Genomic DNA, 26,852 nt, shown 5'->3' with positions numbered 1-26,852 from the left:
TTACAATTATTGCATGCCTTATCTCTATTTTTGTTATAAATAAACAGTTGTGTTTCACTTCCAAATCAGGTGCCTGTAAGTTATTGCAGCAGCCAAGGGCCAAAGGACTGAGAAACTTCATACAAATTACTGGTTAATTCACTTGGGCTGGAATTGACCATGCACTAGCTCAGGGTGTTGTATATTTAACATAGGTTTAATCACAAAGCACCAGAGCACTAGCTCCGAGACCCCTTTCCCTCCCTTTACATCAGCGTAAACCAGTTCTTCGACACTTAAGGATAATTCTCAAATCTTTCCCCCATTAGGAATAGCTGCTCTCAATACCAAACTAAAGCATGTGCTTCACTGTAACAGGATTACAACATTAACATGCACCTCCACCCTGCCTCAGCTTACATTAAAACTGCAACTAGGTTACTGTGAAAATCCCCTAGTCACCACACTCTGGCACCTGCTCGGGTACATCGAGGGAGAATTCAGAATGTCCAATTCACTTAACAGCATTTCTTTTTGGGACTTGTGGGAGGAAACCGGAGCACCCGGAGGAGACCCATGCAGACACAGAGAAAATGTGCAGACTCCGCATAGACAATGACCCAGGCCGGGAATCAAACCTGGGACCCTGGCACTGTGAACAGTGCTAATCACTGTGCTATCGTGCCGCCCTCATGATAACCTCATACTTCCCTTCATTATATTCTACTCGCCACTTTGTTGCCCATTTGCTTTATCTGTTTAGATCTCCTCACAGCTTGCTTTCCACCCAGCTTTGTAACATCAAATAACTTAGACACATCAACAGACTTAGACAAAGAGACAGAGTAGCATGTCTAAATAATTAATATCGATTGCAAATAGCTGAGGACCTCTCACTCATCATTGTGGCACTCGACTAATCACAGCCTACCAACTTCAAAATGTTCAGTTATGCCTACTCTTTGCTTCCAGTCTATTAACTAATCCTCTATCTATGCTAATATAGTCCCCTCAACTCCATGAGCCTGATCTCACCTGTTTGGCAGCTCATCAAATGTCTTTTGGCAATCGAGGTACACAACATCTACTAGTTCCCCTTTATCTAAGCTACTAGTTAGATCCTCAAAAACATTTCTAATAAATTTGCCAAACACTGATTTCCCTTTTGTAAAATCATGTTGGCTTTGTCTGATCATATTATGATTTTCTAAGTGCATTGTTAAGACTTTCTTAATAGTACTCGCTTTCTTTCTTTAAGATGTAACTTTTTGACCAAACCTTTAGCCATCTGGTCTGTCTCCAAGTGGCTTGGTGGCATATTTTGTTTGTCACACTTGAAATGTCCCTTGGGACATTTTAATATGTTAAAGGTGTGATATAAATTCAGATCGCTATTACTTTTTATCCAATCTGAAGTTATGTATTTGCTTACCGTGTTTTATAGCAAATTTAGTTTTTATCTGTAGTAAAGTTTGGGATTTTGTTGCCAGAACTCATTTTTCAAAAAAAAAGCAAACAAAAAGGAAACTATCACAGAATTACGAAGAGGCCCTTCAGCCCATCGAGTCTGCACCGATGCATGAAAAACCCCTGACCTGCCAACCGAATCCCATTTGTCAGCACTTGGCCCAGAGACTTGAATGTTAGGACCTACGAAGTGCTCATCCAGATACTTTTTAAAAGGATGAGGCAACCCACCTCTACCACCCTCCCAGGCAGTGCATTCTGTTGCACGTTTTACTTGGGTGTATTACGCGTTTATTGGAGTGTATTAACACGCCTCCGTTTAAAGGCCGTGTGCTTAACACTACTACAGCTCTGTGTATGTAATTTCAGCTCGGAGTCGCCAGGTGCCGTATTTAGACACCTCACAAGTATATCAAGGTCAGGTTCAAAGTAATAAAACTATACACCGATTAGTAAGTTCAAACGATTAATATTTATTATAACCAATATAATAAATACACATGCATACGCTAAAGACTAATACTTATTTCTACTATTAAACGACTAAATACTTATCTAAGTAGGAACCAGCAAGGTCAGGGGACAAGGCCTTTGTTCCTTTCTGGACTGCACCTTCTGTTCTCTAATAGTCGGCTAGAGTATAAGCAATGCCGGGGTCACGTAGCGAGCGTTGTTTTGGCACTTACTGAACGATGGCTGGTGCTCAACGGCCGGTGATGAAAGACAGGATCTGGAGGCTGGAGTCGGAGTCAGAAGCGGAGCCGGAGCAAAAACAGCAGATCTGGGCCGGAGTCAACAGACAGAACCATGTGCGGGGTCTACCTTTATAGGTCCCCCAAAGTCCGTGCCTCTTCGGGGCGGGCCTTTACCTGTCATGTATTGATTGGGTCTTTTCCCAATCGATATTTTCCAAACCCCCCAATCTGAGGGTCTCTTCTCGATGGGTGGGGCGGTCTCTAGGATCCTTTGTGATGGATACTTCTGGTGCCATTTCGTCTGGGCGTCCACTCAAAGTATCCATTCAAACCCAAATGTTTCTATTGTGTGGGCCCAGATCTGGATCACCTCATTACTATGCGAATCGTTGTTGCCATTTACACCTTAAGCTGAGATCCTGCACCTGGCCATAAACTGGTTTTGTACGTGCAGAATGCTAATTAGCCTTCTGCAAACTGCTTGTCCTGGCTAAGACTGTTTTCTCCCTGCAGCCTTAGCAGTTCTCCATTTTGGTAGCCCAGTATCCATCTTAGGTGGCTACATTTCCAATCACCACCCTCTGGGTAAACAGGTTTTTCCTCCAATTCCCCCCAAATTTCCTGCCCCTCACCTTGAACTTGTGTCCCCCTCGTAACTAAGGGGAACAGCTGCTCCCTATCCACCCTGACCGTGCCCCTGCTAATCTTGTACACCTCGATCAGGTCCCCCTTCAGTCTTCACTGGTCCAGCGAAAACAACCCAAGCCTATCCAACCTCTTCGTAACTTAAATATTCCATCCCAGGCAACATCCTGGTGAATCCCCTGTGCACACCCTCCAGTGAAATTACATCCCTCCTATAATGTGACAACCAGAACTTCACACAGTACTCCAGCTGTGGTCTCACCAAAGTTCTAACATGATCTCCTCAATTTTGTAATCTTTTCCTCAATTGATAAAGGCAAGCGTTCCATATGACTTTTCCAGCACCCTATTGACCTGCCGTTCCGCCTTCAGAGATCTGTGGACAAACACACCAAGGTCCTCAGGACTTCCCAGTGTGGTGCCATCCATTGAATACTTTCAAAGTGTATCACGTCACCCGTTTCAAGGTTAAATTCCATCTGCCACTTTGCTGCCCATTTGACCATCCCGTCTATATCTTCCCATAACCCATGACGTACAACCTCACTATTAACCACCCTACCAACCTTGTGTCATCTGCAAATTTACTGATCCTAACCCCCACATATCATCTATGTTGTTTATGTAAATGATGAATAATAAGGGAATCAGCACAGATCCCAGTGGTTTTCCACTGGATACTAGCTTCCAGTCACAAAATCAACCTTCTGTCATCACCCTCTGCCTCCTACAACAAAGTCAATTTTGAATCCATCTGATCAAACTACCCTGCGCCCTATGTGCATTTGCTTTCTTTATTTTATTAGAGAAAAATAAAATTTAGAGTACCCAATTCTTCTTTTTCCAATTAAGGCAATGGACATCTTTGGGTTGTGAGGGCGAGACCCACGCAAACACAGGGAGAAGGTGCAAACTCCACACGGACAGTGACACCGGGCAGGGAAACTTGGTTTCATTACAAGTCCCCCATGTGACCTTCCTAACTTTCCTCTGTGCCGGTGGCTAGATTTCTCACGCCACTCCGTTATTTGTTTAAGCCAAGCTTCACTGGGTTAACAAGGAGATCCGACAAAATGTACTTTATTTTTGGCATAGGACAGAAATAGTAGAAGGAACACAAGCGAAAAGACGTACCATTTACATATTGATTTTCACAGCTGTGGGATATTCCAAAGCGTTTTACAACCAATTAAGTACTTCAAGCGACATTTCATGGTGAGAATGTAAATAACATGGCAGCCAATTTGCACACTGGAAGATTCCACAAACTGCATCGAGGAAATGACCAACCCATTGGTTTTAGAGATGTTGTCACATGGGATAAATAATTGGTGGGAGGCTGGGGAGAACACCCCCACTTGACTTGAATAGTACCATGGGAATTTTTACATTCACCTGACGCTGCAGACAGGACCCCGTCTTAACTTTGAAGGTCAGCTTTGCAAAGACTTGGAGAGCCAGGCCATGCTCTGGATCGATTCTCTCACCAGCCTCTGATCGGAAAGAAACAAAGTCTAAGAATGAAACTTCCTGACCACGACAGAATTGTATGATTGTTGTCTTTCGCCTGAAGAGTTATGAAAGTTCAACAAGTTTTAAAAAGAAACTGCTCTCCCTGCAATGCTCGTTAGTTCCGTCCAGCAGAATATTGGAAAAATGCACAAGGGTGTTGTGCATAAAACATGCAGTTCCCTTTGTGTGACGATGGGATGCAAGATCCCATGGGTTATGCTATTGCAGGTGCAATTATTTGTCAGTGTGAGCTAATTCCACAGCCGCGAGGCGCAGGAGTACCCAGTATAGTGGAAGTAGCATAGTGGCTTCACATCACCAGGGTCCCAGGTTCGATGCCCGGTTTGGGTCACTGTCTGTGTGGAGTCTACACGTACTTCCCGTGTCTGCGTGGGTTTCCTCCGGGTGCTCCAATTTCCTCCCACACGCCCCGGAAGACATGCTGTTAGGGAATTTGGACATTCTGAATTCTCCTCGGTGTACCCGAACAGGCGCCGGAATGTGGCAACTAAGGGCTTTTCACAGTAACTTCACTACAGTGTTAATGTAAGCCGACCTGTGACAATAATAAAGATTATTATTATTATAAAAACTGGAAATTTGAAACAGGCAGACTCTGGGCCATGAGCCCAAACATACAAGGAAGAAAAGCTTAGATTTAACACGGTAAACCTTTCATATCAGGTATGATTGCCAGTGGGTGGGGGGTTAATCCTCTTCCCTTCCCCCCCCAGCCCAAGAATCTTACCAGGTCTGCTTCCAATTGTTCAGTGCAACCTACATCAGCTGGCAGCAGGCTTGGATTCCATTCTAGGTTGCAGTTAGGCCCCAAAGTTAGAAGCAAACGGTGATCATGCATCATAGGAATGTCAGCTATTAAGTGCTCAAACCGAGATCATGCCGCCTGTGCAGAGTGGTGCCAGCCATTAGCGAAATGACCCAGTCCTTCGGGTTTGAGACATCGCAGCAGCACAAAAAAGGCATGTGTTTACTCTATCCAACTGCACTTCCAACGACAACAGTTACCAGAACATCTAGGCGACAGACAAGCAGTATGTCTGCTAATAATGTGATTAAGGGGTCGTAAAGGAAATATAATCATTGATTTTAACCATTTGATGTTTACAGATAGATGACTAATGGAACATTGTTTTGATTTCGAAGGATCTCTGGGGTGTAGATGGTGCATAGACTGAATAAAAAGGTCATGAGACATCTTAGTGGGAGAAGACCAAATAATGCCCTATGATGTAATTAAGGGACTGAGCCAGGTCTGTCTGTAGTTTCCAGTTTGTCATAGGATTTTACTCTGACAACACAGGGTTTCAGCTGGCTACTGAAAGGTTTTCTCAAAGGTTTTTGCACAGAATAAAGTAAGTAAACCTGATTGTTAATTTTAAGTGATCTTTGATCCATGTTGGCTTGCTTCATTGGAATACATATAGTTGCAGTTGTAGGAAGTTAAAGTTTTTCGGTTTATTTAAGATGTGGTTCAACTGCTATTTTGTTGCTAATGTGATTAATTTTGTGCTTAAATTAAAGTTTGTTTTAACACAAACGATCCCTATTGATCAGTGTTATCACTCCCGTGGTGAACTATCCTTTCCTCTCAGTTTTCCGAATTGTTGGGTTTTTGTCCGGGTTCCTAACATATTCACGAGATGGACGACTGATAGAAATTAATTTGAAACCAGATGGATGGCAGACTTTTCTGGCCCCAGTTTTCATTACTCCTAATATTGTGACTGAAATCGGATCACCAGCTACCATGTGGCTAGATTAAAGGATGTCCCACCCTGGCCTGGATTTCGCTTTCAGAGGCAAAGGAACAACGCCCATGGTTCACCTCGCTGGCAAACTCCTACCAGCGTTTTTACAGACTTGTCAGCAGACTTTTACCCTGATTCAGCTACTGTAGTATCCTCTGCAGGGGATTTGCAACATCTGTGAACTCAGCAAGCGCAACAGTGAGACTCTTTAATCAACCACACTGAAGAATCATCACTAAGACATGCAGAGCTCACACCTGGAAGTCTAAACCAGAAAACAAATTGGATTCAAATGATTTACAGAGTCCGAAATAAAGATTGGAAAGTACAGATAAAATTGAGGCAGGAAAAGTTTTTTTTTTTTTAAATAAAAATTTGAGGAAATTCCAGCAATTTGTTTCTGAGCAAGTGAGACTCTACACATTTTAAATTGTATTTTCAGAGCCAGAGCTCTGATTATCATTCCTTATGCCAATATAAACAAACACTAGCCCTAGTGTGTGAAGAATTAGTGTGCAGAAAGAGCAATTTCTCAATGTTGAAGCTCATCAGGACCATAGAAGCACATAACATGAAGAAGCAGGGTATCTGACAGCAACTTGTGGATTTCTTAACTGAGCCAGAAATTGTCAGATTTTCCTGGTAATTAGAGGCGAGCCTCGCCATTATTACTGAAAATTATGCATTCCATGTGTTCTTATCCAGATTTACTGCACCTTCGCCAGTTCCAATATATTGGATTAGTTGGAACAGCTGAAACAGGTGCACTGACCTAATCTTTTTTCAAAATCACAAATTGATAAGAAAAAATAAATAAAAGAATGACATTCGCTGTTATAAAAACCCATCTGGTTCACTAATGCCCTTTAGGGAAGGAAATCTGCCGTCCTTACCCGGTCTGGCCTACATGCAGCTCCAGACCCACAGCAATGTGGTTGACTCTTAAATGCCCTCTGAACTATGGATTGACAATAAATGCTGGCCCAGCCAGCAACACCCATATCCCATGAACGAATCACCAATACTTCAAACATTTTGATATTCTTTGCACTCTTTCTTTAAACAAAGTCATATATAATCCAACGTTTTCTCTTACACAATCTGTAAGTAATTTTGGAATCATTAACAAAACTGCGTTGTTTTACTTTCCAATGTTTTTAAACCGGGCTAAGTTTGTCACAGGGCATGTCCAGCCAATTATATCAATCGCTTACTTTTTAAAAAAAAAATGTATTTTATTCCAAATGTGTAAAAAAAAATACAACACAATCCACAAACTCAGTACACAGTTTGTACAATTTTACCCCCCGACCCCGATGAACAGCTCCTTAAGTATTGTCATGAACAACTCCCACCGCGTCCCAAAGCCCTCCGCTGACCCCCTCAACACAAATGTAATCTTTTCCAACTGGAGAAAGTCGTACAAGTCCCCCAGCCAGGCCGCCGCCCCCAGCGGCGTATCCAACCTCCACTTTATCAAGATCCTTTGCCGGACAATCAGAGAGTCGAAGGCCACACCATCGGCCCCCTAAAGATCACCACCATTGGGTCTGCCCTGACCTCCACCCGCACAATATTAGATAACATCCCAAACATGGCTTCCCAGTATCTCTCCAGATTCTGGCAACCGTAGAATATGTGCACATGATTTGCCAGCCCTCGCCCACACTTCTCACACTCATCAGCCACCCCTTGGAAGAACCCACTCATCCTCGCCTGAGTCATATGTATCCTGTGCACCACCTTCAACTGAATCAAGCCCACCCTCGCGCAAGAGGTTGAATTCACCCTACGCGTTGCCTCGCACCACAGTCCATAGCCTATTTCCCCCCCCAACTCCTCCTCCCATTTGTTCTTGATCCTTACCACTTACATAGAACATAGAACATAGAACAGTACAGCACAGAACAGGCCCTTCGGCCCTCGCGTTGTGCCGAGCAATGATCACCTCACTCAAACCCACGTATCCACCCTATACCCGTAACCCAACAACTCCCCCCCCCTTAACCTTACTTTTTAGGACACTACGGGCAATTTAGCACGGCCAATCCACCTAACCCGCACATCTTTGGACTGTGGGAGGAAACCGGAGCACCCGGAGGAAACCCACGCACACACGGGGAGGACGTGCAGACTCCACACAGACAGTGACCCAGCCGGGAATCGAACCTGGCACCCTGGAGCTGTGAAGCATTTATGCTAACCACCATGCTACCGTGCTGCCCCAAACTTGAGTCCCCCATCCCTCAAGCTCCCCAATCCTACCCTCTCCCGACTCATTGGACCAGCTGCTCCAATAGGGTGTACTCTGGCAACTGCTTTCGCACAAAGTCTTTCACCTGCATATATCTAAATTCACGCCCCTCGGCAACTCAAACCTCTCCCACAGCTCATCCAGATCTGCAAACTTCCCTTCCAAGTACAGGGCCCACACCCACACCAGCTCTGCTTCCCTCCACTTTTCATACATCTATTCCATCTCTCCCGGTTTAAACCTGTGTATTCCACAGTGGTGTCAACACAGACATCCGGTACTGAAGAGGGTGCTCTTTCCAGAGGCCAGTGCAGACTCAATGGGCCGAATAGCCTACTTCTACACTGTAGGGATTCTATGATCCCCTCCAACTTCGGTGTCCCCGAAGCCACTTCTACGCATTAACCATTGACTGTACAAGTGGGCACTTGTATATATACATCCTATACTTCTCCAGAGCTAGTGGCAGTGGAGTTGTCACCAAAGCCCTCAGACGGGATCCCTTACAGGACCCCTCCTCCATCCTGACCCACTCCGCCCCTCCCCCCTCACCTCGCCATCTCCATATTTGTTGCCCACTAATAGTGCAGCAGGTTCGAGTCAAACCCAAAAATACTTGACCCACCCATCCCTTCCTCAACCTAACCTGATCCTTCACCCGGAGATGTGCCTCTTGTAAAAAGATCACCTTCACCTTCAAACTCAAGTGTGCAAAAACCAGAGACCTAATTGGCAAGTTCAATCCACGGATGTTCCACATTACAATCCCGCTACCGTCCGCCATCATCGCCCTCCAGCTCTGTCTCCTCTAATCCCACCCTAAACCCCTTCTCTGCCCATGACAAAGCTGAGTCTCCAACTCTGCCGCTTTGCAATCTCCCATCCCCACCTCTTCCATTTTCCCAACTCGCCATCTCCCGTTGCCTCCTCCCCCACCTCAGCTCCGTTCACCAGCATTAGCTGCCAGCGTGGCAGCCCCAGCTCACACCACTCTGCCTCCCCCCCCCCCCCCCCCCACCAATCAGTCCCTTAGCCTGTGCAAGCGGCCCCCCACCACCCACCTGAATGCCCCTCAACCGGAAACCCCACCCAGCGCCCCACCATCCGCACACCTTACCCGTAAAGAAAAAACACCCAAAATCGTTCCCTCCAAAAAGAAAATACCACAGGTGGGGAGGTGATTGCCCCTTTACAAACACATAACTCCCCAAAGAAAATAAAACACCGCCGACAACACACGATAGCCATTTAAAAAAAAACAATTTTTATTGAAAAATTTTGAATTTATACACGATAGCCATAACCTCTAACTTTTGCAGCTGCAGCTCCTCTACCTCACACCAACTCTCAGTTCTCCCCCGGTTTATGGTTCCTTATAAAATCATTGGCCTCTTCTGGCATTTCAAAATAGTACGTCCGGCCTTCAAAATTGACCCACAGTTTCGCCAGGTATAGTACCCCACACAAAATCATTCTTTGGTACAACACTGCCTTGGCCCTGTTGAATTCAGCATGCCTCTTTGCCAGCTCCACGCCAATGTCTTGATATATTCAGATATGATTCCCCTCCTGTTCATAGTCTTGCTTCTCCCTGGTTGATTAAAGAATCTTCTCCTTCTCAGCAAATTTGCAACTTCCCCGCTCTTGGCCTATGCCTTAAAGACCTGTGACCCTGTCCATTCTGAGGCCTTATCCAACACCTCCTCCTCCACCAAACCGACCAGCATCGTCGACACATATTTTGTAGCAATCGTTCTTTCCACACCCTCTGGCAGACCCACAATTTGCAGGTTCTGCTGCCTGGACCTGTATTCCTACTCCTCCACCTTCACTCTCAGCGACTTGCACAGGTCCCCCAGGAGCGAACCTCTGCCTCCAGGGACATGACCGATCACTCTGGTTTTGAGTCAGATTTTCAATGGTCGCTTTCACTATGATGGCCAATTTGTGGGCAATTTTATTCCAGGACCCACACCCATTTGGAATTTGGAATTGACATTGGAGATTTTCAACCCATACATTTTGCCTGGATTTAAAACTAAAAGGTTAAGGAATTTCACTAAAATTTCATCAGAGGGTCCAATGAGTAGAACCACTTTTGGTTTTGGCCAGTGGCGGACTGGGTCTAAAAATATTGGTTGCCAGGAGACAAAGGGGGGCCACCCACAACTACAATGCTATCATTTAATTTTCATAACGAATAAATAAAATTTTCAAAAAATACATATGAAAAAAGGGTACAATTAAAATTTTTGTGGAAAAAATGTGTATTTCTTAGTAATTACAGTGTACATGTACTGTACATATTACTGGCAGTAGATACCAAATATAAACACAGAATGTTATAATTGAATTTTGTATTTATTTTTTAAAATTTTAAGTAATTGGTTGATATTTTTTAATAGTTTACTGTGCAATTTACACATTAACAGATAGTTCAAAAGCACAATAGAGCATTGTATGCAATCCACTATATTAAGAGCAATCATTTGTGTTCGCTAGATGATTGTGAGAATCTGCCAATAATTGCTTCTGCATCCAATTCATCTGACAATTCCTTTTCAATGGACAGCAACATGTATGATTCCAAATTCTCCTCAGACAGTGAATTTCTTAACCTTGTCTTTATGATCTTTAGCTTTGAAAATGTCCTCTCACATTGGACTTGAGAAAATGTCCTCTCACATTGGACTTGAGTAACTGATAGTGTGCAGATGACTTTATAAAGCTCATAAAGGTTATCATATGCCTTGTCATGAAGTCTGTTGGATGCCAGATTTTTTAGTACACACGATGGGCAAGTGCTGCAAATTTTACAATTGTTGCAACTGGAATCCATATTCTCACCATCATTAAGCAATAGCTTTAATACATCAAAGTTTGAAGCAAAAGAAAACAATTCCAATATTACTTGATCTTTGCTGATTTGTGGAAACAGCTTAATAATACCTTCCAATGCTTCATCTTCAAGGCCCTTCTCTGCAATAGTTTTAAACTTTGCTGGGTCCAAGCAGGACAAATCTTTATACAACTGTTTGTGTTGTACAAAGCATGATTCTAGTGACTGGACAATGCGATCCATTATTAGGTTAAACACATTTACTCGAAAATCAGCTAGAGAATTTGAGGAATTTCTTTCATCATCAATAAGTTCATCTGCCATTATTTTCTTCTTCCTCTGCCTCTTAACTGGCAATGCTGTTTCCAACGCATCAATTTCCAATGTTTGATTTTCATCCATATTAATCTGTGAAATCCTGTCATTACATTTATTTACATTTTCCAAAGCCTTGTTGTGAACGTTATCAAATGTTCTTGTCTGTTCCTTCAACTTTGTTGTAGCTGAATCTACCAAACTCCATGCAGTAAACATATCTAAACCACTTGTCTGTAGGTAACTTGATAACGGGGTTGTAGTTTCAAATATATACAAGTAAGTAAATGCTGTCAATATGGTTTCAAACTTTAGAAGACTTTGAAGTAAAACATTTGCTTCATGTTTTGTTTTTGCCTCAAACTTTTCTGAATCTTGTATCATTGATAAGCATGTCAATAGATTTATAATAGATTTACGAAAGTACTGGCAGCGGCATCATCAAAACGTCCAAATATAGTTGTTGCTGCATTGGATTTTCCTGACGATCTGGTCTCACCAATTAGCTTTAATCGTTTCATTTTTTCTTGTCCTAGATGTTTTCCAACAACTTCTATCCATACAGCCATTCTCTTGTATGATGCTTTCACAAAAGTTGCTATATTCTGGAGCAAATTGAAAAAAGAAACTGCAGGCACACAACATTTTGTTGTTTCAGTTATCACCAAATTTAAGACATGGGCATAGCACCATATATGAACATGTTGATCAGCCACATCAGCAATTTTACTTTGTAAACCATTATACTGGCCATGGTAGCTTGCAGCGACATCTGTGCTATCAGATAAACATTTTGGGGGTCAATTTTAAGATGCTGTAATGTTTCAATCAATAGATCAAAAAGTCCCTGTCCTGTACCATCATAAGTTGGCACAACTGAAAGTAGTCGCTCACAGATAATACCTTTAAGCACATACCGAATAATAATGCTAAACTGATCGATGGATGAATTATCTTGTGTTGAATCAACCTGAATAGAATAATATTTTGCTTGAGAAACTTCATGACTAATTCTTTCTTGTATCATATTCTTCATAATTTTGATTAACATGTTTATAGTTGTTTTACTCAGGTATGTAACAAGTCCACCACGGCCTTTACTTTGAGCCTTTCCTTGTTGCTCTAATCATTTGATTCGTTGTTTAGACTTGTTTTGCACTGCAGAAATGTGAGCTGCCATAATGGGGTCATATGTTGCCATCAACTGCACTGTAGCTAAAAAATTGCCATGATTCAGAACCTCATTATTTAGAGTGTAGGCCGATTCATTTCTGTGACCTCGAAAAGAAAGTGCTTGCTTGCCTAACATCTTTATGATGTCTATAATCCTCATGACAATACTTCTCTGCTTCAATACTTCTTCTTTCCTTTTAATTAGCGATGCTGCAAAAATTTTATCTAAGGTGCCATCATTAACCACACTGATATATTGCTGAGCATTTCTGACATGTGTTGTTGTCGATTCATGTAAAGTCAAGCTCTGGCTAATACGCATGTAGTCACTAAAGCCACGTACAAAGGGTGATGGATTACAAGTGTTGGGAAACTCAAAGGCTAAGCAGTATGAACAATATAAGCATCTATTTTCTTTGTTATATGTCAGCCATTTTCTTGGGACTGAGTCATTCATAATTTTCCTCTCATACAAACGAGCATCAAATGGCAGATCATCAAGTGGCTGAAGTGGATGTTCAGCAAAAAAATGTTTTAGCTTTGCTCGTGATGGATATTGGAAGATTCCAGTAATTGATCTTTCATTTTCTTGCGTAGGTTCATTTACAGGATATGCTTCAGAAACCAAGTCATTTATGCTTGAAGGAATATCTGATTTCCTGTCACTAGTTGAAGCTATGTGTTCAGATGTTGCAACTACAGGCAGTACAGATACCGGAACAAGGAAGCCAGAAGAAATATTGGGCTTGGGTTGATTAGTGATGGATGCACTTGTATTTGTCTCTACATTCAAAGTAGCTCTTCTCTGTTGTTGTAACTCGCATGTCATTGCATCATCACCATGAGCATTGTTTCTTGCTTCTTGAATATTTGTTGCAGAACTGGATATTGATGTGGATTGTGCTTGTGGTATTATAAACTCTGTAATAGGCCTGCATCGCTTGGCTGATTCCTTCCTTTTTGCTTCTTTTTGTTCTTTGCGTTTTAGTGACCCAGATTTATGCTTTTTCTTTTCCATGCTGGTAGGGGTAATATTCCAGAAATAAAAATTTAATTAAAAATAGCCCACATTGGGAAATATGAATATTGATGATTGCAAGAATAATTTGAAGGAATGCCAGATAAACCCCTACTTGATAAAAAATATAAAATAACTTACTTACACTTCAATAGGCTATGTTCATTAGTCAATACTACTGTGGCCTATGCAGCTTCAGAAGAGGAGACAATCCACTGTCCAGTGTTCACACCAGCAAGCAACTGAGACAACTGTTGAAACTTAGAAGTTTGGTCCGACTATAGTAAGACATTAAGAATAGTCCCACCACCAAAGTTAACATGTCCAGTTTGATACCAGTGTAGTGTTACAAGTCGCAACCCTTTGAGTTTACCGATCATGGCTTATCACTTCAATATCTTTGACCTCAAGATTCACGGTCAAAGGTACCGCTTCTCCTTTTCGGTGACCTCACGACCCTATGTACTGCTTGATATCCTTTCAAGTTGCCGACCATCTCAAATCACGAACTGTAACTTTATCTTTAAATTCACACACTCTTGCCACTCTTGCTGAAAACGTGGATTTCCAACTATGTCTGACCCGGGTGAACCACCCCCCCCCCCCCCCCCCCCCCCCACTCCACTCTTTTTCACATCCGTTTAACACTGCATCGTTCCTTCATACACTGAGTGATTATTTGTTTGTTTCTTTATTGCATTTTTATTTGGTATTGCTCTTTTTAAAAACAATTATATTTTATTAAGTTAGAATACAAATCTCAGGAAAGAAGTTGGAGATTTATTTATCTAATTAATTATAATTTTTAAGGGCCCTTCAGAGATTCATGGGCCCCTTCTTGGCTCTCTGCGACCCGGACCGATGTACCGGCTGAACCAAGACTACTGCTTGATATCCTTTGAAGTTGTCGACCATCTCAAATCACGCATTGTAACTTTATCTTTAAATTCACACACTCTTGCTGAAAACATGGAATTTCCTTAATTATGCCCGACCCGGGCCCCCCTATTCCACATCCTTCCACTACCTCCCCTGCTTCGTTCCTTTTCATGCACTGCTTATTTGTGTCCTGTTCTCTTTTTTTTCTTATTCCTTTTTATTACTAAAACAGTTGTCTGTGTTTGTTTCTTTATTGCATTTTTATTTGATATAGGGGACCCACTTCATCGGGGCCCACTTGCCATCGGGCAAGCTGACACCCTGGCCAGTCCGCCACTGGCTTGGTGAGTTGAAGTAAGAATGAAGAATAAGAATAGTGAGGGGGAGCTTCTTTTAATGCAACAGAGGACTGGCAAGGATGTAATTTCGATTTTCAAGAAGGGGACTTGACTGAATCAAGCTGTTAACTTAACATCAAGTGGGAGAAAATGAACTGGAATATTTGATTAAAGATCATGGTCTGGAGTTTCTGTTCAATTGCGCCGATTTCCCTGATATTGACATAAATTGATACAAAAGCATTTAATTTTAAGCACAAATTGCATTCAGCAAAACTTGACTTTCTGCAATATTTTAATGCTAGTTTGGAACAAACATTGCACTTGAAGCTGTCCCTGCTCCCTATATGAATTAATCAACACTGGAGGTTTCCACCAATTGTACTCATTTGCAGACTGGCAGGGATGCTGGAAAAAAATAAGCCACAACCTTTGAGTGCAAGGATACTCATAGGCACATTTTCAATCTTTGTTTTTTAAAGTATACTTAAGAAACTCACTACGCCAGGGATGGGCAAACTACGGCCCGTGGGCCGCATGCGGCCCGCCAAAGGTCTTTATATTTCAAATTTTTTTTTTAAATTTTTAATTTTGTTTTAAGGTTAATGGGGGGGGGGGGGGGGGGCTGTTGGGTTACTTACTGGTATAGGGTGGATACGTTGACTTGAGTAGGGTGATCATTGCTCGGCACAACGTCGAGGGCCGAAGGGCCTGTTCTGTGCTGTACTGTTCTACGTTCTATATGAGGCGCCCAGAATCATAACCGGGTGAAGTAATTATTTTACTTAATATACTATGCGGCCCTTTAAAATTGTGAATTTCTGAATGTGGCCCTTGCACGGAAAAGTTTGCCCACCCCTGCACTACGCTGACTATAAAAAAGACAAAAATATTTTTAAGTCAGTTAAAATTGGGTTACGCACAGGCGGTGGTTTGGAATTGATTTAAAATGCGAGTTTTTTCTGATAAACCTATTTTCAGCTGTATTCATCAACATTACCACTCAAAGCAAAATACATATATTTTTCCAGACAGGCCAGTCCCACTGTCTCATAAATTGAGACACTTAAAAATGAAGAGCTTTTGTAAAAAGAAACCATGAGTCACTATTTTTCCTCGAAATATACACCAATATAGTTTAGAGTTGGTTTATAAACCTCATTAGTGGATTATTAATTTTCTACCAGGTCGAGCATCTTCACAAAAATCTATCTTCCTGCATCTGAATCCTACCTGGTAGCAGTCCTGTACGCAGTCTCGACAGAGCCATGCGTACATGCCTAGTAACTCTGCAGATTTCTGGGGGACATTCTATTTTGATTGACAGTTCAGTAACCAAATAAATTCCCAAAGTTAGGAATGTCTAGTTATGTTAACTATGCAAAGTGAATTGACTTCTTTGCGGGAGTTTGAGCGTCAGCAGGGGGTGGGGTAGAGTAGAGTAGGAGGGATAAAATGGCGGGTAGAACCGGTGGGAGAGGAGCAGGCTTGTGCAGTATATTACGATTGAAGTATTGAATGTACGTGGATGTTTGCACATTTTTGCCTTTTTTGCTTTCTTTCTGTTGATGTCTGTAACTGTTTATAAAGCCAAAAACTACCTCAATAAAATTGTTTATTAAAAAAAAACTATGCAAAGTGAGCAGCTTGTTTTTTTCTCCCTTCCCTTTGAGCCCCTTGTGAATTTTTAAAACTCTCTCTCTTGCCCTCACGATGAACTATTTTGCAGATCACCTAAAATGTTTCCCCAAGCTGGAAGGGTCAGCAGACCCCAATTTGCGAACCACAGCACGTGCACAATGGCTCTGAATTTTTGCTTTGATTGAAGAATCCCATTTCAGATGAATTAGTAATCACTTATCCCTCGTCTAAATTATACTAATTACGAATTTCAATCTGCAGATACCAGATTTCTTATATATTTGGTGGAAGAACATTTACAACCTTGAATTGCCACTGTGTTCTTGACCTTTTGGAGAGTGAAAGCATTCTGAGAAGCAATAGCGTTATGTCAAAATATCCTGCCTCCCCGCTACAGACCTAGAATTTCCAGGAGCAGGACATCTCGTCGCTTGCCCAAATTGGTTTGATTTTTCTCCCTCATTCTTCAGATAAGGGCAAGTAACTCTGGAGAGAAAGAGAGAGCGAGAGAAATCAGGACACAGTGTAGCCATCTAAGATGGCCACGAACAAACACAAAATGGAAGACTGCAAAGAGTGCAGGGAAAACAGACATGTTAAAGAGCAAACAGCTTGCAGAAGCAATTATGCATTGAAACAATTGCAGAAGCCAGTTTCCCGACAGCTGCAGAGATCAGGCAGCGCTGTAAATGGGAAAGCCGTTAACATAGTAATGAGGTGATACCGGGCAGTCCCAGGTACAATGGATACAATTAAGTATCAATTGATACTTTTAATAGCAGCCCAGACACGATGGAGCCAGAGAAGCCCAGGACAATGGGTCCTAAGAACCGCCCCAGCCATCAAGGAATGGCCCTAGGATTGGGGGGTTCAAACCATATCGATTGGGAAGAGGCCCAATCGATCCCCAGCAGGTGAGGAAGCCCGCCCCAAGGGGCGTAGACCCCTGGGACCTATGAAAGAGAGGTCCCACGCATGGTTCAGTCTTCTGATTCTTTCTCCTGATTCCGGCTTCTGAGTCCAGCCTCGAGACCCCTGTCTTCTCCATCAGCCGATTGAACTGAAGCCGCCAATAAGTAAGTGCCTAACGACGATCGCTACCTGACCCCGGCATTACTTATACCCTTGCCGACCGATAGTGACCCAAAGCCTGCAGCCCAGAACGGAACGAAGGCCTTGTTCCCTGATCTCGCAGTTCCTTCTTAGATAAGTAATAGTCGTTTAGTGGTAGAAGTAAGTTAGTCTTTAGCGTGTGCATGAGTGTTATTATAATAATTGTGTTATAATAAACTCTAATTGTTTTGGACTTACTAATTGGTGTACAACTTTATTGCCTTGAACTTCACCTTGAACTTGTGACGGTGTCTATACGGCACCTGGCGACTCCAGAGCATAGAATTTGAAACAGAGCCAAAAGGGAGTGTTAAGCACACTCACCCAAAACTAGCAACATTTAGTGGCGACATCCAGACGGGACTCGATTAGAAGTGGCACCCCCCCACTCCGAGAGAACCCAGAAATTTGAATTGGAAATCTAATTGGGAAAAAGGAAATACCACAAGTGTTCAAGGAGTTCAAATCAATAACGATAATTCGGAAGTGTGTTTGTCCATGCGTAACTAACAGGGTTGTAAGGTTAAACTGAGAGATGTTTGTGTTGCAACAAACTGTCGGGAGTTTTTTAAAGCGGAACATAGCAAAAGCCTTACCCGTCTTTTAAAATATTACCTGATCATCCCCTGTTCCAAATTAAAGACACTAGAGGAAATAGCCATGCAGGCAATGGAACGCCTCATGAACCCAGAACAGTTTGTGGTCACAGCGACCAGCAGTAGCAGAGTAGGCCAGTGTCCTGTATGGGAGCTGGAACTCCGCAAATATCTAAAAGGGAAAGGATGGCCCCTTTGGAATGAGTTTTGTATGAATGAGGAGACAGGTCCAGGGAATATATGACATACTTGGTGGGAGAACCTCTCTCAAATTCATAAGAAAAATGTTAGTAAAGCACGCAAGCCGATGGCAATTGTGTCCTGTTTGGCACAATTGCGAGGCACTGAGGAGGTCGTTCGGACGCTCCGAGCAGAGTTAGAGGAGAGAAATAGAATGAGTAAAGTGGATGTCAGGGACATCGAAAGGGAAAACCTCGAGCTAAGAGGGAAGCTGGCAGAGAAGGTTAGAGAGGTGGATGATGCCAAGAGGGCACATCAGTCGTGTCTAGCCCATCTGAGCAGTTCCCGAACCCAATACGAAAAAGCCTATCAAGATGTGCAGCGTGCAGTCCTGATACGAGAAGAGTCAGAAAAGCAGGTAGAGGCATTGCAGAGGCAATGCTCTGACCTAAAGGCAGCTTTAAGAGCACTCCATGCTGCCACCACTGAGCAAAGACAGAGCACAGTGGACCACGCAAAGTGTAGGAAGCAGATTGCAGAGCTGCAATTGTTGCTTTCAGTACAGAATGGGTTCCAAAGCACCTTTGGAACACAGTTAGATGAGGAAAATGCCCCAGATTGGCAAGAATTGAGCGAGACAGCACAGCGCTATGTTCAGGGAACATGTGCGCTAGCAGCGTAACAGAAGAGGAAAGCACCCCAACCCCCCACAGATCAGACAGCACCCGCACCTATGAACCCAGTCACCACCCAAAGAAAGGCAACCACAGACGGTGCACCCGACATCACCTACACCACCCCCTTAACTGTAACCCAACTCAGGGACGCGTGTGATAAAATCACCCCGTTTCTCCCCACCGCAGACCCCCACCAATTTTTCGCAAAGGTAAAACAGCAGGCTACCATGTATGGCCTGGATGAAAGAGAGCAGGTTAAGCTCACTGTTTTGAGTTTAGACTCATCAGTAGTTGCAGCCATCCCCGACCCACAGAACGTTGGAGGAGGCACACTAGAGGAGATGCATACATCCATTTTAGACACGATAGGGTACAATAGAGGAGACCCAGTCAAAGGCCTAAATAAATGTAGGCAAAAGAGGACACAGCATCCCACAGCATTCGCAGGAAGGCTGTGGATCCATTTCACTGCCGTTTTTGGCGAATTAGACCGAGCGCATTTAAACCGAGACAACATGGTTAAATGGACCCGCACCATAATCTCCCACGCCACAGATGCAGGACAGAATGTTTGTAGTAGTTACGACCCCTCAGAAGAGGCCCATAATGAGAAATGGGTTCTGAAAAGATTGTCCCGCGCTTGGGAACAATCTGTCCAGGGCAAAGTTAAAATAAAGACCCCAGAGGAAGCTCAGGCTGCAGCGGATATTCAGGCAGTGAGAGCGCACCAAAACCCCGCATGGGTAAACGAGGGAAAGAACAGCCCCCCACAGAAGTCGCAGGAATGCTACAACTGTGGCCAATTAGGATATTTTGCAAAAGAATGCAATGCCCCACAGAGATCACAGAGAGGCCAGCAGACAGGCACTCTGAAGAGAAACAAACCTAAGCCAATCCATAGTATAGGGACGCACTCAGGACAGACCAATGTGGACGGAACGGACTGACGGTGTTCGGGCTCCCCCACTTGGGTCTGTGACACCCTCTGGGACCAATCCGGAAGGCCGGTAGTCACGGCAAAGGTTAGAGGGAAGCCCATAGAATTACTTTGGGACACAGGAGGGTCCCGCACCACAATTAATTCAACCACCACAGAACAGGCAGACACGTGGCCGACCACATCCACAATTACACTTAGCGGATTTACAGGTCACTCGCAGCAGGGACACATTACAGCCCCCGTAGCAATTCAGCTAGGGAACATCTCCACCAGACATCCCGTTGTTTTAGTTAATCTGCCCCGCACAGCAGAATACATACTGGGTATTGATTTTATGAATGCCCACAGCCTGTCGTTCGATCCAGTCAATCAGTGTGTCTGGAAAATGGCAAAATCTGACAGAGCACCCGCAACTCTCACAGTAGGAGAGTATGCAAATAGGATTAGCGCAGTAGGCGACTATTGTTTCGACCTGACCGCGCTTAGTACGGACAGACAAGTTAGGGCAGTTCCAAACCGACACAGGACAGCATTTGCCAGTCACCGGCACGACTGCGGCAGAATGACTGGACAAGTTCAAGTTACTGGACCTGACCCCAGACCACAGAAACAGTACCGATTTCCCCTAGAAGCAGAGGGAGAAATTGGAAAAGTGATAGAAAGCTTATTGGAGCAAGGGGTACTTAGAACAGTAGCCTCGACCAATAATGCACCTATTTGGCCAGTGAGGAAGCCGAACGGATCATGGCGTCTGACCATTGGCGTCTCAACAAAGTAACCCCAGCAATAGCCCCCACGGTAGCAACAAGTCCCGAGACCATGCTCAAACAGGGACTCCACTCAAAATTCTTCACGGTATTGGACATTAGCAATGGCTTCTGGTCAATCCCATTGACAAAGGCGTGCCAGTACAAATTTGCCTTCACATTTAAAGGACAGCAGTATACGTGGACATGCCTCCCACAAGGATTGCACAATTCCCCCTCCATTTTCCACCGACAGCTGGCAAATGGATTAGTCAAATTTTCCCGACCCGAATGTCTGGTACAGTATGTGGACGACCTATTACTGCAGACAGACACCAAGGCAGAGCACATCATGCTTCTGGCCGAGCTCCTGGAAATTTTACAAGTGATTGGTTGTAAAGTTAACCCCAGAAAGGCCCAAATATTAGAGAACCAAGTGATGTATTTGGGTACAGTCATCACGCACGGCAAACGCGAGATCGAATTCAAAAGAATTGAATCGATTGTCAAATTGCCCCTTCCCCAGAATGTTTCAGCCCTCCGGTCGTTTTTAGGACTGGTTGGTTACTGTCGGAACCATATCGATGGTTTTGCGACAAAGGCAGCCCCACTCTCAGACCTCCTTAAGAAAGGAGCCCCTTGGGAATGGCTTCCGCAGCATACAGAGGCTGTGGAAGAGTTAAAAAAGGCCCTTAGCGCAGCACCCGCGCTACAAGTCCCAGACCAACTCTCCCCCTATGCAATAGAGGTAGCGAGCACAGATCTGACCCTCTCGGCCGTGCTCCTTCAGGAACGGCACGAGCAGCTACGACCAGTGGCTTATGCCTCACGACTTTTAGACCCCGTAGAGCAAGGATTTTCAGCCTGCGAGAGGCACCTCCTAGCAGTTTTTTGGGCAGTTCAGTACTTCTCGTACATTACCGGACTCAATCCCATCACCATTTTGACCGAGCACACCCCACACAGTTACTTTTAGACGGTCGACTGAAGGACGGTTCAGTGAGCCAGATAAGAGCAGCTAGGTGGATGTTACTGTTACAAGGACGGGACATAACAGTTAAACGGACCAGGACACACACATTTTTAGCCGACAACCTCCAGTATCCAGGACAGCCCCATGAATGTGAAATTGTAGCACCCCTACACAACACAGGACCCTTCATTGCAAAGACGCCCCCCAGAAAGATAGGGAATTCAAGCCAGAGCCCCCAGCACACCGACACGTGTGCCCCATTGAAAATATATGTGGACGGTTCATCCACAGTTTTAGATGGAGAACGCATCACTGGATGCGGGATCTATGTGGAGGATGCGCAGGGTCGCGCACTAGAGGAAATTTCTTTAAAATTACCAGGTCACTTAGGCGCACAGGCAGCAGAGCTCGCGGCCATCGCATACATAGTGGACCACCCCGATTCGTTTCCCAGCCCAGCAGGCATATATTCGGACAGCTTATATGTTTGTAACAGCCTGACCGATTTTCTACCCCTGTGGAGGACACGAGGTTTTGTCTCCGCAGACGGGAAGCCCCTTCCATCAGCCCCATTACTCCGCCATATCCTAGAGAAGGCAAAGGATAGGACTTTTGGCATAATTAAAGTTAGGAGTCACCATAGGTCATCCCCCCCAGGAAATGTAAACGCCGACGCACTGGCAAAAGCAGGTTCCAGGCGAGGTCATTTTTGGACACCCCCAGCTAGCGCCCCTGTGAGTGCAGTTCAGGTCTCACAGACAGACATCAAGGATTTAATACAGGCCCAGAAACAGGACGGAAATCTCAGGGAGATTTTTAAAGGAAACTTTGTGGCCCAATATGATAGGTTCAAACACGCTTTGACCACACATGAGGGTGTGATCATCAAAGACAAACTGTATGTGGTTCCTGAACAAGATAGGAATCAAATGATTGCCTTATTCCATGACAGTCATGGACACCAAGGGATCGACCCGACCACAAGACACCCCAGACAACTCTGTTGGTGGCCAAACTTACGAAAAGATGTCACACACTACATAGAAAATTGTCTAATTTGTGCACAAAATAACCCGGAGAGGTACTCAAAGAAGGCACAACTCAGCCACACTCGCCCAGTTAATGGCCCCTGGACAAACCTCCAGATCGATTTTATAGGACCATTGCCCCCTTGCAGGAATGGCTATAAATATGTTCTGGTAGTTATAGATACCTTTACCAAATGGGTAGAGGCCTTTCCTTCATGAACCAACACAGCTAAGACAGCTGAAAAGATCCTGACCCACCACACCTTTACGAGATGGGGTCTCCCCAGAAGTATAGAGTCAGATCAGGGATTTCACTTTACAGGACGGGTCATAAAGAACGTCCTGACCATATTCGGCATAAAACAAAACTTCCACATTGCGTATCACCCCCAGTCAAGCGGGATAGTAGAATGCATGAATCGGACACTAAAATCGACCCTTAGGAAGATGGTACAGGAGAACAATTTGACTTGGGATTCAGTGCTCCCATTCGCACTAATGTTCATCCGCAACACAGTTTCATCATCTACAGGTTTCACCCCACACACACTCATGACCGGACGCCCTATGAAAGGATCAGAATTCCTTTTAGGACTGGACATGACCAGCCCCGAAGTGAAGGCCCTCACACATGAGAAAGCAGTCAAAGATTTAGTGGAAACTGTGAGGTCTGCACAGTTAGCAGCCGCAGTAACCCTAGGCAAACGACGAAAACAGAGCACGGCTTGTTTTAATAAGAATGTACACCCCACAGAATTTCAGGTTGGGCAACAGGTTATGTTATCTGTTTATAACCCCAGCACGTTTTTGGCTCCTAAATTTTCCGGCCCGTATTCAATTTCGGACAAAATCAGCCCCTCAGTTTATAGAATTAAAGACTGCGTGGTTTCATATTAACCAACTGAAGGCTTATGGAACACAGTCCAACCACTCACACCATGTCCTACTCGATGCAACAGAACATCTCGCTCCGCCCACAAGACACACATTTCCACCCTCCCCCTCACAGACCAGTTCCTCATCGGACTCGACCTCGACTCCGCCCACTGACTCCAGACCACGCCCCGGAATGCCCACAAGCTGCCACAGCAGAGACAGTGACTGTGACAATGAGGACAGCCACAGCACTTCACCCTACAGCCCCCAATTTAGCGACTACGACCCCGACTGCAGTGACCCCATGGAGGTCACCTACATTAAATATCCAAACCCACACCCAGACCCAACACTGATGACCCCGACAATGCCCCTTCAAATTTAGGCCCCAGATTTTGGCACAGGGACAATTCTTGGCGACTTGTCCGTAACGACGAGAGTGACCCCCGGTCACATAATGCAAAGATTGCATGCCTGATCCATATGAGGGTATGGGATCTGGGAGAAGAGGAAGACTTGATGTCTGACTCCCGACACGGCAACCCCTTTGTGATCCTGTTCACAGAGAATAAGGAGAAGTGAGGTGTCCAGATGATGTAAAAGAAGAACCGCTTGAGGGAAGCGATGTCCTTTCTGATGGAACCTGCACGTATGTTTTGTTTGTTTGTTTGTTAAATGTTTGATTGGAGATCGGCCACCCCCTTTTCAGCTGAAAAGCTTGTGACCGCCTCACATGCACGTTAGTTTGTCCACAGAAAGTTCTGAGAACTTCACTCAATTTAAATATCCTCTGGTGAACCGACAATGTTCACAACTTGTCTTCTGTTTGTAGATGTTGGAGCATCTTGGCTCCTCCCTTGTTTTTTTAGGTGCCCCTCTATTCTGGGAATAGAGGCTGCAATTCCACTACGAATACATTCTTGCCTGTTCATTTCAGGTTGCTCAGGCAGTGGAGAAACGGCATTGAGGACCCGCCCTGTCTGAGAACCCCCTTTTGGTCAGCTAAGCTCGGGTACAGCACAGCATGCCTTACCCGGGGATCCCATTCAAATCTTACCCGTAGCGGCCCATACGCAACTCATTCGACCTTTTCGTTCCAAACTTTGGTTTCATTTTTCTTTAAGGTAGCCCTTAGGCAGCCATCCCACATGCTATTTACATCCAGGAACATTTGGATGGTAAATCGCAAAGCTTGCGAGACGGCTCGCAGTGGCAAAGTTGTTAGGTGTATGTCTGGTCCTAAATTCGCTTTTGAAAAAAAAAATGAGGGGAGTCATAGGGTGTGACTTGGCCATTCATTGAAGGGACAATTGGAATGAGAGGACAGATACACTAGCATTACAGATATTAAACTATGTATTGACAGATACTGTGCTTGATCCCATAGCTTTCAGTCGAAGGAGGGATCAGAGCAAGATCAGCCATACAGAAGGAAGAGAAGAAAGAAGACCACGATGGAAAACTACATGTTTTTACTTACTGTTTTTGTATTTTTGCGCGCGGACGCAAAACATGTTTCCCCATGACCCCCGCCGTTAATGTTTCCCACACACCGACTTCTCAAAGCCCAGTGATGAACAGCGAGGTTCAGACCTGGTGCACAAAATTCATGACCTGGTACTCGCTTTCATATATAATTGAATCACTTTTGGTGATTGCAGTTCTCTGCATCATAGTGCAGACCCTCAGGATGAGGAAATGGAAAAGGAGAGCCTCCCGTTCCTGCCCCTCAACCATTTACAGAGTTCAATCCCCTATTTTCGGATTTCACCAATCCCCCAACCCCTTGATGTATAAGAGATTTATTTAATACGATCTGTAAATAACATGATTATGGATGTATTATATTGTTCTGTACTCGACTGCCGAGTCAGAAAGTGAGATGTAAAGATACTGTGGAATGAATGAGTAAGACTTTAGGATTTTATAGGATGTAAGGCTTTAGAATGTGATAGGATGTTTAAACGTAAGACGAGAGTAGTTATTGCGATAGTTAGAGGTTCACGATTCAAATTGGTAACGCATGTCCCCTTTGACATAGCGCCAATTAGAAAATGTTAGCTAAAATCTTTTTGCCATAGTTGAAGACAGAGTAGACGCCCTGGAACTCGCTAAGGTCAGGGAACCCAAAGGAACACAAAGGAACCATACATAGGTGATCCTTTACAATTTCTAGTGAGGATCACAAGGAGGGAGTGTAGCCATCTAAGATGGCCACTAACGAACACAAAATGGAAGACTGCAAAGAGTGCAGGGAAAACGGACATGTTAAAGAGCAAACAGCTTGCAGAAGCAATTATGCATTGAAACAATTGCAGAAACCAGTTTCCCGACAGCTGCAGAGATCAGGCAGCGCTGTAAATGGGAAAGCCGTTAACATAGTAATGAGGTGATACCGGGCAGTCCCAGGTACAATGGATACAATTAAGTATCAATTGATACTTTTAATAGCAGCCCAGACACGATGGAGCCAGAGACGCCCAGGACAATGGGTCCTAAGAACCGCCCCAGCCATCAAGGAACGGCCCTAGGATTGGGGGATTCAAACCATATCAAGTGGGAAGAGGCCCAATCGATCCCCAGCAGGTGAGGAAGCCCGCCCCAAGGGGCGCGGACCCCTGGGGCCTATAAAAGAGAGGTCCCACGCATGGTTCAGTCTTCTGATTCTTTCTCCTGATTGCGGCTTCTGAATCCAGCCACGAGACCCCTGTCTTCTCCATCAGCCGATTGAACTGAAGCCACCAATAAGTAAGTGCCTAACGACGATCGCTACCTGACCCCGGCATTACTTATACCCTTGCCGACCGATAGTGACCCGAAGCCTGCAGCCCAGAACTGAACGAAGGCCTTGTTCCCTGACCTCGCAGTTCCTTCTTAGATAAGTATTAGTCGTTTAGTGGTAGAAGTAAGTTAGTCTTTAGCGTGTGCATGAGTGTTATTATAATTGTGTTATAATAAACTCTAATTGTTTTGGACTTACTAATTGGTGTACAACTTTATTGCCTTGAACTTCACCTTGAACTTGTGACGGTGTCTATATGGCACCTGGCGACTCCAGAGCATAGAATTTGAAACAGAGCCAAAGGGAGTGTTAAGCACACTCACCCAAAACGAGCAACACGAGAGAAATCAGGACACAGAAAGGAAAAAAATAATTTGTACTACCTGCTGGAATGTGACTTCACAACATGATATGTTC

Source organism: Scyliorhinus canicula, chromosome 9, assembly GCF_902713615.1.
Source record: "Scyliorhinus canicula chromosome 9, sScyCan1.1, whole genome shotgun sequence".
NCBI lineage: Eukaryota > Metazoa > Chordata > Chondrichthyes > Carcharhiniformes > Scyliorhinidae > Scyliorhinus > Scyliorhinus canicula.
The sequence above is the reverse complement of the archived record's forward strand: the minus strand, read 5'-3'. Positions refer to the sequence as shown.